This window comes from Bos mutus, chromosome 23 (assembly GCF_027580195.1).
Source record: "Bos mutus isolate GX-2022 chromosome 23, NWIPB_WYAK_1.1, whole genome shotgun sequence".
In the NCBI taxonomy this organism is placed as follows: Eukaryota; Metazoa; Chordata; class Mammalia; order Artiodactyla; family Bovidae; genus Bos; species Bos mutus.
Window position 1 is genome coordinate 25338392 of NC_091639.1, and position 12890 is coordinate 25351281.

At 44.1% G+C, this 12890-nt stretch overlaps 1 protein-coding gene across 4 annotated transcripts in view; it reads right to left on the reverse strand.

The window, feature by feature from the left end:
* The window catches only part of PAQR8 (progestin and adipoQ receptor family member 8), a 115400-nt gene that overhangs the window by 11735 nt on the left and 90775 nt on the right, over positions 1 to 12890 (reverse strand). The window lies entirely within an intron of this gene.

The following is a 12890-nucleotide window of genomic DNA, read 5'->3' on the forward strand; positions in this document are numbered from 1 at the left end:
TCATTATCATAAATGTACAGCTATCAATAGAAGCGGCTTTTATGTTCAGATTTTTAAAAACTTGTCTAGGAATAATTTTAGATTTACCCAAAAGTTGCAAAGATAGTATAGAGGCTTCTTATATACACTTTATCCCTAATGTTAACTAAGGCACCAACATTGGTTGGTTCTATTAATGCAACTCTAGACTTTACTTGGAGAAGGCAATGGCACACCACTCCAGTACTCTTGCCTGGAAAATCCCAGGACGGAGGAGCCTGTAAGGCTGCAGTCCATGGGGTCGCTGAGGGTCGGACACAACTGAGCGACTTCACTTTCACATTTCACTTTCATGCATTGGAGAAGGAAATGGCAACCCACTCCATTGTTCTTGCCTGGAGAATCTCAGGGACGGGGAGCCTGGTGGGCTGCAGTCTATGGGGTCGCACAGAGTCGGACACGACTGAAGTGACTTAGCAGTAGCAGTAGCAGCAGAACTTACTGAGGAGTCAGCCTCTCAGACTCTCTGAGGAGCCGCTCCAAAGATATAAGAAAGAGGCCTGGATATATTGGGAAATTTCTTTGGGAAAAAAAAAATGTAGTGGAACATCAAAAGATCAACTGCTTATTTAAAAAACCAGATATCTCAAGTTAATGATGTTAATGCTTTGCGTATGGGAAATTGTAAGAGTCTGGGTTTATTGAAATTATTCCTTAGATATATATCTTAAACTTTCTAGGATCAGTATTCAGTTTTTCTCCACCATGAATCCCCCCCAGGACTCACCTGAGGGGTAGCTGCAATGGATGAGGGCTTGATGGTGGAAAGCATTCTTTGTTAATGGAATGACAGGCAACATTTTTGCCGCAGGAGTAACATAGCTATACTTGCCACAGTGTAAGCTAAGGGTCATGGGGGTGGGGGATGAGGGGGTTGGTTAAAGGAGAAAAATTGTGTAATATCTGCTGGTAAGGCTGCAATCATGTTCTCTGAGCTTAGGAAAGCCAGTACAGTATATATAATATTGTATATACAATATTGTCAAAAGACTTTTCTTGCAGCACACAAACCCAAAGCGCCTTAATAAGCGAGTCCATCTCTGACTTTGTAGGCCCTGGCACGGCTGAATCCTGCCTATAAAAAAGGTGAGGTACACCTGTTTGCCAGGAACACATGTCACCTGGGCTCAGGGATCCCCGCCTCTGAATCTCTTCCTCTGTGGCTCTCCCTAATATGGATAGGAGAAAGAAAGTGTTAGTCACTCAATTGTGTCTGACTCTCTGCGACCCTATGAACTGGAGTCTGCCAGGCTCTTCTGACCTTGGGATTTCCCAGGCAACAACACTGGAGTGGGTTGCCACTCTCTTCTCCAGGGGATCTTCCCAACCCAGGGATCAAACCTGCATCTCCTGCATTGGCAGGCAGATTCTTTACTGCTGAGCCACCAGAGAGCCCTCTCCTCACTTGAGCAGGTACTATTTTCAAAATGCCTCATTACAGACCCAGAATGTACCTTCCACATGTAATAAGTAGCATCTGTGTTTCATGCTAGTGGTAGAATGCGGAGGAGCTGGGAACAGTTTAGAATGCATTGGGCAGTCTAAGGTCAATGGCCAGCTTGGCTGGGTGTGACGATCCTTTTCCTTCAGAGACTGCTTGTTTGGGTAAAGGTGAGCTCTACTGTCTGAACCACCTGTAATTAAAGCCTAGGGACAGGGAGCCTCTTAGGACTTTCCACAAGAGTGGAACCACTGGCTTCATTCGGCACAGTCTGGCTTCAGCTACGCAATCTTTCGCCTGCAGGAAGCTTTATTACCCAGGTTCCGCAAACCTGCTGGGACGTGGGCCAGCCCAGGTAAACCCCAAAGAGAACCACAGATTGCCACTGGCAGGAAATCAATCCTGGAAACGTACTTTCCACAGAAGAATCTGATAACAAAGGAAGGCTGGGTTGGCGCAATGAGTTAGGTGTTTCCTAGCAATTCAGTTAACTCTTTTGCAACTAATGCCATACACTCTATTGGTGGTTCGAAGACTGGGGTTTTTCAATTTTCTAGCATGTCGTTTCATTCACAGTTTTCTCTATAGACATCCTCAAGCATGCATTCCTGATCAGTTGCTCAGTCATGTGCGACTCTTTGTGACCCTGTGGACTATGGCCTGCCAGGCTCCATTGTCCATGGGATTATCCCAGCAAGAATACTGGAGTGGGTTGCCATTTCCTCCTCCAAGGGATCTTCCCAACCCAGGGATCAAACCCCTGTCTCCTGTATCTCCTGTATGGGCAAGCGGATTCTTTATCACTGAGCCCCAGCTGGGAAGCCCAGACATCCTCAAGGGCTTAGTAAAATTCTATCCTAGCCATGGAGTTTTCTCCAGGCCATCTTGATTTCTTTCCTCCCAGAACACTTGCCTACTCATCTGTCCTAGACGGTTTGGTTAGCAGGACGTCTGGACTTGCATGCTACTTGCCTGCTGTGCGTGCAGACAGCCAATTACTGGGTCGCAAGTTCCTTGAGACAGAAACATGGACTTCAGGTTAGTTCAGTTCAGTTCAGTCGCTCAGTCGTGTCCGACTCTTTGTGACCCCATGCATCGCAGCATGACAGGCCTCCCTGTCCATCACCAACTCCCGGAGTTCACTCAGATTCACGTTCATCGAGTCAGTGATGCCATCCAGCCATCTCATCCTCTGTCGTCCCCTTCTCCTCCTACCCCCAATCCCTCCCAGCATCAGAGTCTTTTCCAGTGAGTCAGCTCTTCGCATCAGGTGGCCAAAGTACTGGAGTTGCAGCTTCAGCATCATTCCTTCCAAAGAAATCCCAGGGCTGATCTCCTTCAGAATGGACTGGTTGGGTCTCCTTGCAGTCCAAGAGACTCTTAAGAGTCTTCTCCAACACTACAGTTGAAAAGCATCAATTCTTCGGCGCTCAGCTTTCTTCACAGTCCAACTCTCACATCCATACATGACCACTGGAAAAACCATAGCCTTGACTAGACGGACCTTTGTTGGCAAAGTAATGTCTTTGCTTTTGAATATGCTATCTAGGTTGGTCATAACTTTTCTTCCAAGGAGTAAGCGTCTTTTAATTTCATGGCTGCAGTCACCATCTGCAGTGATTTTGGAGTCCCAAAAAATAAAGTCCGACATTGTTTCCACTGTTTCCCCATCTATTTCCCATGAAGTGATGGGACCAGATGCCATGATCTTCGTTTTCTAAATGTTGAGTTTTAAGCCAACTTTTTCACTGTCCTCACTTTCTGCCATAAGGGTGGTGTCGTCTGCACATTTGAGGTTATTGATATTTCTCCCGGCAATCTTGATTCCAGCTTGTGCTTCTTCCGGCCCAGCGTTTCTCATGATGTACTCTGCATAGAAGTTAAATAAGCAGGGTGACAGTATACAGCCTTGACATACTCCTTTTCCTATTTGGAACCAGTCTGTTGTTCCATGTCCAGTTCTAACTGTTGCTTCCTGACCTGCATACAAACTACTCAAGAGGCAGGTCAGGTTGTCTGGTATTTCCATCTCTTTCAGAATTGTCCACAGTTTATTGTGATGCACACAGTCAAAGGCTTTGGCATAGTCAATAAAGCAGAAATAGATGTTTTTCTGGAACTCTCTTGCTTTTTCGATGATCCAGTGGATGTTGGCAGTTTGGTCTCTGGTTCCTCTGCCTTTTCTAAAACCAGCTTGAACATCTGGAAGTTCACGGTTCACGTATTGCTGAAGCCTGGCTTGCAGAATTTTGAGCATTACTTTACTAGCGTGTGAGATGAGTGCAATTGTGTGGTAGTTTGAGCATCCTTTAGCATTGCCTTTCTTTGGGATTGGAATGAAAACGGACCTTTTCCAGTCCTGTGGCCACTGCTGAGTTTTCCAAATTTGCTGGCATATTGAGTGCAGCATTTTCACAGCATCATCTTTCAGGATTTGAAATAGCTCAACTGGAATTCCATCACCTCCACTAGCTTTGTTCATAGTGATGCTTTCTAAGGCCCACTTGACTTCACATTCCAGGATGTCTGGCTCTGGGTCAGTGATCACACCATCGTGATTATCTGGGTCGTGAAGATCTTTTTTGTACAGTTCTTCTGTGTATTCTTGCCACCTCTTCTTAATCTCTTCTGCTTCTGTTAGGTCCATACCATTTCTGTCCTTTATCGAGCCCATCTTTGCATGAAATGTCCCCTTGGTATCTCTAATTTTCTTGAAGAGATCTCTAGTCTTTCCCATTCTGTTGTTTTCCTCTATTTCTTTGCATTGATCACTGAGGAGGGCTTTCTTATCTCTTCTTGCTATTCTTTGGTACTCTGCATTCAGATGTTTATATCTTTCCTTTTCTCCTTTGCTTCTCGCTTCTCTTCTTTTCTCAGCTATTTGTAAGGCCTCCCCAGACAGCCATTTTGCTTTTTTGCATTTCTTTTCCATGGGGATGCTCTTGATCCCTGTCTCCTTACAATGTCATGAACCTCAGTCCATAGTTCATCAGGCATTCTGATGGACTTACCCATCCTTTATTCCTCTTCTCAGCAATTATCAGACGAAAGGAGGCCCAGAATGCGTCAATGGATGTTTGTTCAAAAACAAAGTGAAAGAAGACTCTCCTTTGGCCCTCTTTGCTTCTAAAGGTAAAACCAGTGAGATTTTGGATAAGGAACACATAAGGGATTTTTTCAACAGGAACATTTGACTTAGATGTTGTTTATCTGGGTGTAGTTCATCCACTTGGGAGGTATCCATAACAATATTTAAATTGTTCACCGGGTTTCCAATCACCAGATGACTTTTGGTCCATTTCCTCCTATCATTGGTACTTTTGTGCCCAAGAATGCCTAAGCAAAGATGCAGGGAAGAGAGGCCAGGCAGAAGAAAAATAAAGTCAAAGAACACTGGAGCAGGAGTTAGGAGACCTAGTTTTTTATTCTCATTGCATAGAAAAGCAGAACAGACTGTCCCGGTTCCCTGAACAAGCCACACACTTCACATTGCCAAGCCTCTATCTATGCCTGGCAAACCCTGCTTCTCTCTCAAGTCCAGGCTCAGATAGAACGTTCTCTGGGAAGTTCAGCAACAGCCTCAAGCGGAATTAATTGCACCCTGTTATATCCCCTTAGCCTTATGTTGTAACTGGTTGTGCTTGTGTCTTCTTTACATTAAACTGTGAAATTCAATGAGTTGCACAAGGGAGTCACTCAAAACATTTAAAACATGTTTTTAGTTTGTATTACTTCATCATGAGAATAACTGAGGTATAGAGAATTGAAGTGACTTATTCAAAGCTCTGAACTGAATCTGCCCTAAGGTATGGGTACTGCTTTCTGTGTTCCACCCATCAAACACAAGTGGAATAGGAAGAGTTGGATAAGTCGTGGGAGCCTGCCTGCCTGTGAGCTGATGGCAGCCTCGGAAAAAATCCTGCGTCTGGCTGGGACATTTGCCTGTGTGGTCCAGAGTCCCCTCCCAGGCATCCCAGGAGGCTCTCCTAAGGGAACCCCTCTCCTCTATGGGCTTTTCCACAGTTGAAGTAGAAACTCATGATGAGTAGCTGATCTGGTTAAAAACTCTTAGTCATTCCGCAGATGAGTTTCATTGGAAAGGGTCATCGGTTCAGATCAGCAGCTGTGAACAGGGCCCCACCCTGGTCTTCATCGCCATCATTTTACAACCACCTGCCCGCCTTGCTGGCAGTTTCTACAAGGTGGTGGCGGTTTCTCACTCAGGGTTATTGAACTCCAGGGTCTCAGATGTGATGCCCGTCCCCCCTGATCACAACCCACCTCATTTCCGGCTAGACTACTTCCTCCCACCAGCTCACAGGCTCTGCGCTCCTCAGGACCTCCAACCCTTCTTCTCTTGGTTCCCCCACCTCACTTGGCCCCACTGCCATCCCAACATCCCATTTTTAACTGAAAAACTCTCAGTAAGAGGAAGACTATTCTATCCTTTTAGTGAGATTCTGAAGTTGAGCATACTATCGGTCTTCTTTTTTTCTTCTTTGTCAAGGTCAGCAGGAAGCAATGATCTCTCTTTTTCAAGTTCTTCTAATTAACCAGGACTTTCTCTGCTTCCATTTACAAATCCTCTTCTTGGAAGTATACTCGTAGGCACAGGACTGCACTCTCCTGGACAACTAGACACAAACTGTTCTTGGCTCCCGTAAGACAAGAGCGACATTTTTTTGATCTTAGTTTTGCTCCAGGGAAATTAATGGCTAATTTAAGTTAAGTTCTTTGAGACACTCTAATCAATCAGTCTGTCCAGAAGACGCCATAGCTTCATCTTCAGTACTTCGTTATAGTTGTTTAAATGCTTTCTTCGTATTAGCCACTTGGCTTCCCCTCTGGAGCATTCCATGCCCTCCATCCAGCCGCACCCTGCTGACTTCTAGTTTCTCTTTTTCCCTCAGCAGGTTCTGGGTACTGCTAGAGAAGGTCATCAAACATTACAAGACCATGTTGAATTTGTGCCTTTTCACTCCACAAGACATCACTGTATCCATCTTGAGGTCCCATCAGCACCTTAAACTTCGTGTTTAAAACCAGACCTCTGCTGTGTCTAGTTCTGTGACTGGTGTGACCAATCTCCTGGTCACCAAGCCTTGAAATCAAAGAGAAATTTCTTCTTTTCCTCCTCTGCTAACATTCCAGTCATCAAATTCTCTCTCTCTCTTTTTTTTTTTTTAACTGCAGTCTATTCCTTCTCTCACTCCCCTGCAGGCTGGTACACTGTCCCAGTTAGATTCCTATGATAACCTCTTAACTGATCTTCTTATGTCCTCCAACCTCTGGCCACAGTTTCATCTTATTTGATTTGGCTAAAGTTCTATGCTCACAAAGCCACTAGCTTTATTCTCTGCCAAATAAAGCTCACACCCATAATGCAGCCAGTCAAAATCTTCCCTGCCTTGATCCTCACCCTCAACATTATCCACTGCTGATTTCATGCAGAATGAAACAGATCAGAGTGAAGAGAACAGAACCTGTCAGAGTGCACCCCACACATTAAGGATAAATACTGCCATGAAACTCCTGGTTCCTAATATAATCTCTTACGACTGCTACTGCTGCTAAGTCGCTTCAGTCGTGTCCGACTCTGTGCGACCCCAGAGACGGCAGCCCACCAGGCTCCCCCGTCCCTGGGATTCTCCAGGCAAGAACACTGGAGTGGGTTGCCATTTCCTTCTCTAATGCATGAAAGTGAAAAGTGAAAGGGAAGTCACTCAGTCATGTCCAACTCTAGCGACCCCATGGACTGCAGCCTACCAGGCTCCTCCGTCCATGGGATTTTCCAGGCAAAAGTACTGGAGTGGGGTGCTATTGCCTTCTCCGAATCTCTTACGAAGGGTCAGGCTATACGAAGGGTCAGGCTAATGTTTGAAAACCACTGATCTCTGTACCATTAGCTATTCCCAAACGTGCCCTGTGATTTTCTCTTTCATTTTGAAATTACAAAATGCTTGGCGTACAAGAGAAAAGTATAGAGGATGATACGACAAACAACTGCTTGTCAAATCTTGTGTCATATTAAGATTCAAAAATATATATGCACGATCCAGAGAAAACTCTAATTTGAAAGGACACTTTCACCCCAATGTTCATAGCAGCAAAAACTATTTATAATAGCTGGGACGTGGAAGTAACCTAAGTGTCCATCAACAGACAAATGGATAAAGAAGATGTGGTACACATATATAATGGAATACTACTCAGCCATAAAAAGAATGAAATAATGCCATTTTGCATCAACAGGGGGTAGACCTAGAGAGATGACACTAAGTAAGTCAGAAAGAGAAAGACAAATACCCTACAATATTACTTATAGGTGGAATCTAAAATGAGCTTATTTATGAAACAGACGCCCAGACATAGAAACAAATTTACGGTTACCAAAGGGGAAAAGGGGTAGGTGAAGGATAAATTAGGAGTTTTGGATTAGCAGATACAAACCAGTATATATGAAATAAAAACAAAGTCTTACTGTATAGCATGGGGAACTACATTCAATATCCTGTAATAAACCATAATGGAAAAAAATATTAAAAAGAATATGAGTGTGTATATATATATATGTATCTAAATTACTTTGCTGTACAGAAGAAACTAACACAACACTGTACGTCAATTATACTTCAATTAAATGTATAAATGCATGTATATAAATATGTCACTACGTATGTGTTTTTTGTGTGTGCATATATACATATATATAGATGACTGTGTATACACATATGACAGGGAAGCCTGGTGTGCTGCAGTCCATGGGGTCGCAAAGAGTTGGATACAACTGAGTGACTGAACAACAACAAATAGATCATCTATGTCTACCAAACAGGTAACTGAGATCTAGCGTCCTGTAATCACTCATTCCTTTCCTCCTTTCCTCCCTCCCCAGCAGCAGGCACTACACACTAAATTTGGTGTTTTTCATTCCCACTAATGTTTTCATATGAAAATATTGAGATTATAAAAGTATATAACTACCTGTAATGATTAATTTTAAAAACACAAAATTAAAAATCCATAAATGATATATATATAGGTTTTTTAATCTTTATATAAACTTTGCACCTAATGTTCTGCAGCCTTCTTTCTTAATTTAATGTTTTGTGTTTTTCCCATGTTAATTGCTATGTGATTCTCTGATTCATTTTCTCTGCTGAATATTTTCCAATGTATTTGTCCCTCCTCCTATGGACAGACAGACAGGTTATTTCCTTTATTTGCTGTGACAAACAAGGCTGCAGTGTGGTCTTCTTGACAAGGCTGCAGTGTGTGCCTGGAAGGGGATTTCTTTTCAGTCAATCCTAAAGGTAATCAACCCTGCATATTTACTGGAAGGACTGATGCTGAAGCTCCAATACTCTGGCCACCTGATGCAAGGAACTGACTCATTGGAAAAGACCCTGATGCTGGGAGAGATAGAATGCAGGAGGAGAAGGGGGTGACAGAGGATGACATGGTTGGATGGCATCACTGACTCAATGGACATGAGTTTGAACAAACTGTGGGAGATAGTGAAGGACAGGGAAGTTTGGCATGCTGCAGTCCATGGGGTCGCAAAGCGTTGGACATGACTGAGCAACCGAACAACTTTAGGTCTTGGGCCAAACTGTTCCCTTTACCTGGAAGGGCCTCCTCCCTATCTCTACCTCTGAAAACCTCACTCATCCCTAAAGTCACTTCTCAGAGGCTGATTCCTTCTGTGCCCTTCCAATCCACTGGGTCAAAGCAAAACCCCTTCCGCCACCTGCAGTTTGTGTCACAAAGTGATGCCATCACATACTTGTCCTGGGGTGGTTTGGGTACTTCTCCTATATCCCTAGCAGGCCTTATGAACAAGCACTGTCTCACATGACCTTAAGTCCATTTCCTTCACTTAGAGCCTGGCACATATATCTGTCTGGAGTGAACCCTCAGTGAATGAACACGGAGTCCACCAAGCTTGTTTTCCTTCTTTTGGTACTAAGTACTGCTCTCAGCGCTTCCCAGGTGGCTAAGTGGTAAAGAATCCACCAGCCGATACAGGATATGCAGGTTCAATCTGGGTCAGGAGGATCCCCTAGAGAAGGAAATGGCAACTCACTCCAGTATTCTTGCCTGGGAAATCCAAAGGACAGAGGAGCCTGGCGGGTCATAGTCCATGGGGTAGCAAAAGAGTTGGACATGACTTAGTGGCTAAACAACAACAACTGCTCTCAGCGTGGGATGACACATATCTAATGACAACAGTCTGCTGTATTCCTGTGCCTTTCCCCACAAGGGCAAAGAGAAGCCTGTCTCTACCATCTACATGCTGCGTTGGGAGAAGCCGGGCACTCTCAGCTTGATAACCACCTGGGGGCAGATGCCTGTAGGCAGCTGTGCGTGCGCACTCGAGTGCACTCAGTCATTCAGTCAGGTCTGACTCTTTGTGACCCCATGGAATGTAGCCCACCAGGCTCCTCCATCTATGGAATTCTCCAGGCAAGAATACTGGAGTGGGTTGCCATTCCTTCTCCAGGGGATCTTCCTGACCCAAGGATCAAACCTGCACTGCAGGCAGATTCTTTACCACTGAACCATCAGGGAAGCCCTCTGTAGACAGCTGCTTCTGCATAAAGATCAAGGGGAGAAATCTTCCTCCTCTTCAAAGCACCCAAGATATTACATTTATGCCAAAAATTTTGTAAGAATTTTGTTCAGGGAGTTCCCTGGTGGCAGTAGTTAGGATTCCAGGCTTTCATTGCCATGGCCCAAGTTCAATACCTGGTTGGAGAACTGAGATCCTGTAAGCCACATAGGGTGGCAAAAAAAAAAAAAAAGTATTTTGTTCAGAACTTAAAGCAAACTGAAGGCAGATAAGATTGTTACCAAAATACAGGGTGGGGTTTAGCAGGGGTCAGTTTCTGAGCTCGGTGCTGTGCCTTTTCAGCCAACAGATGCTCATTGCCATCGTGTAGGCAGCAGGTCATACAAGATGTCTGCTCCTTTTTCCTTTACCAGGCCCCTGTGACCTTAGCAATGATCCTGCAACTTTAGGCTGGGGAGAGAGTCACAAACAGCAAGTGTGTTTTCAATGGCTGCTGGCGTGGCTTCAGAATCCTCAGCCAGGGCCAGGATTGTGGGGGTGAAGGTGCCGGTCCACCTGCAGACGTTCATCATCCCCTCATCCCTCCAAGTTCAGTGCAATGGAGATGAGGGCATGGTAACAGACTTCTTCCTGATTCCAAAGTAGAGATTCGTGCTCATTGTACTTCTCAGTTAGGCATGGGAAAGGTTAAAACAGGAGATGTGAAAAAATCAGTTCAAGAATCCAATGCTGCAAGCCTCTTTCCATTTTTTCAGAAGTTCAAAGTAGTGACTTACATGATGGCAAGTTGATACCTGTGTATACCAGCCTCATAAATTAGTAATATAACATGTCCAGCTCACAGGACTTTTAGAAACAGCTCACTATTCCATGCCATATGACCTACCAAACAGAGAAAAACAGAACAAGTACTCTCAAGCTGGCCTGCTTCTATTTGGATTGACAGAAATGTCAGCTGAAGCTCTGAAAATCCAAGTCTTATGGAGTTTAAAGCTCAGAAACAGGCTAAACAACAACATGCAAACTTAGGTGTAACTATAAAAAATCAAACTCCTGACTATTGTTTGTAGGTTATGGGGTTTGTAGAAAGGGCCAAGAACAACCAATTCTCTTTACTGTAATATAACCTCAAGTCTCAGATGACATCTGATTATAATCTGTGCAAACTGCTACCTGAGTGCCTGTTTTTCCAATTGAGTTGAAATGCGCATGTCCACAGTTTCTGCGTCAGCTGCGCACCCCGCCTCCCCGTGATTTTTACAGACACACACCAGGTGATCATCGCCTGGGTCTTGCCACACACCACCTGTGGGCCCTGGATGATTTAAACATCCATTGTATCACAGCTGAGAGACAGACAATGCCTTCCAGGCCTCGCTCAAATCTCATCTTCTTATGGAGGTGCAAATGAAAAAATGTTGCCTGCCATTCCAGTAAACAATGAATGCTGCCCACCATCAAGTGAACAGCCACTGCAGCTGCCCCCAACGGTGCATCCTGAGGGCAATTCAGGGTGGAGAGAACAGGTTTCTAGCCCTACAAAGTTTAAGATGCACATCTAAGGAATAATTTCAATGAGTGCAAAGGGTCTTGTCTCTTCCCAAAGATAGAAAAGCACTAAAATCATTAACTCAAGATATCTATTTTCTGTGACTAACAGTAACCTTTGATGTTCAATCACATGTTATGTTTTCAGCAAGAACTCCTATATAGCCTGGCTCCAGGGAATCCCCCTTAGGGTCTTTCGAAAGCATTTGCTGAGTGCTGTGCTTTTTAAAAATTTTTTTAAATTTAAAATTTTTATGTGCTGTTATTTTTTTTAATTTATTTTTAATTAGAGGATAATTGCTCTACAGTGTTGTTGGTTTCTGCTGTACAACAATGTGAATGAGCCATCAGTATACATAGGTCCCCTCCCTCCTACCCACCCCCATCCCATCCCTCTAGGTTGTCACAGAGCACCAGGTCGAGCTCCCTGTGTCACACAGCAACTTCCCACTCACTAGCTAGCTATTTTATACACGGTAATGTATGTTTCAGCGCTGCTCTCTCAATTCGTCCCGCCATCTCCTTCTTCCCCTGCTAGGCCCACAAGTCTGTTGTCCGTGTCTGCTATTTCTGAAGCACCTGGAATTTATTTTGTTTTTGACAGCTCACAAGAAATCTGTAAGAAATAAGGAGGGAACCCTAGTACACAGAAAACTTAGTCATTAACTGGAATGAGGCATATTCAATGTCCATATGGTATCTCTGCTCAGCTATAACAAATATACCTCAAAATGAACACAACCAACCAAATGAACACAACCAACAGGTTTAGTCTCTTCCCTAAACCTATTTCTGTCCCATGTTCCTTGTTCCTGTTCAGTAAATAGCTTCACCAGGTGCTCAAGTCAGAAACCAGAGATATATTTTTTCCTCATCTCACTCCTCTTTATCTAGTTGCCAATAATTATTATTGAGGGTAGGAGGAGAATGGGGTGACAGAGGATGAGATGGTTGGATAGCATCACTGATTCAATGGATATAAGTGTGAGCAAACTCTGCGAGATAGTGAAGGACAGGGAAGCCCGGTGTGCTGCAGTCCATAAAGTCTCAACGAGTTGGACAAGACTTCGTGACTGAACAACAATGACTCATATACGGAGCATTTATTCTATGCTGGGCACCATTCTAAGTTCTTTGCATATTATTAACTCACAATCACTACTTACCACTCTATGAAATGGGATCTGTTCTTTCTACCTGTTGTACAGATGACAAAAGAGGTTAAGAGTCCACCCAGTCAGGAAGTAGTGGAGCCAGAACCCAGAACCACGTAGGCTCACTTGAGAGGCC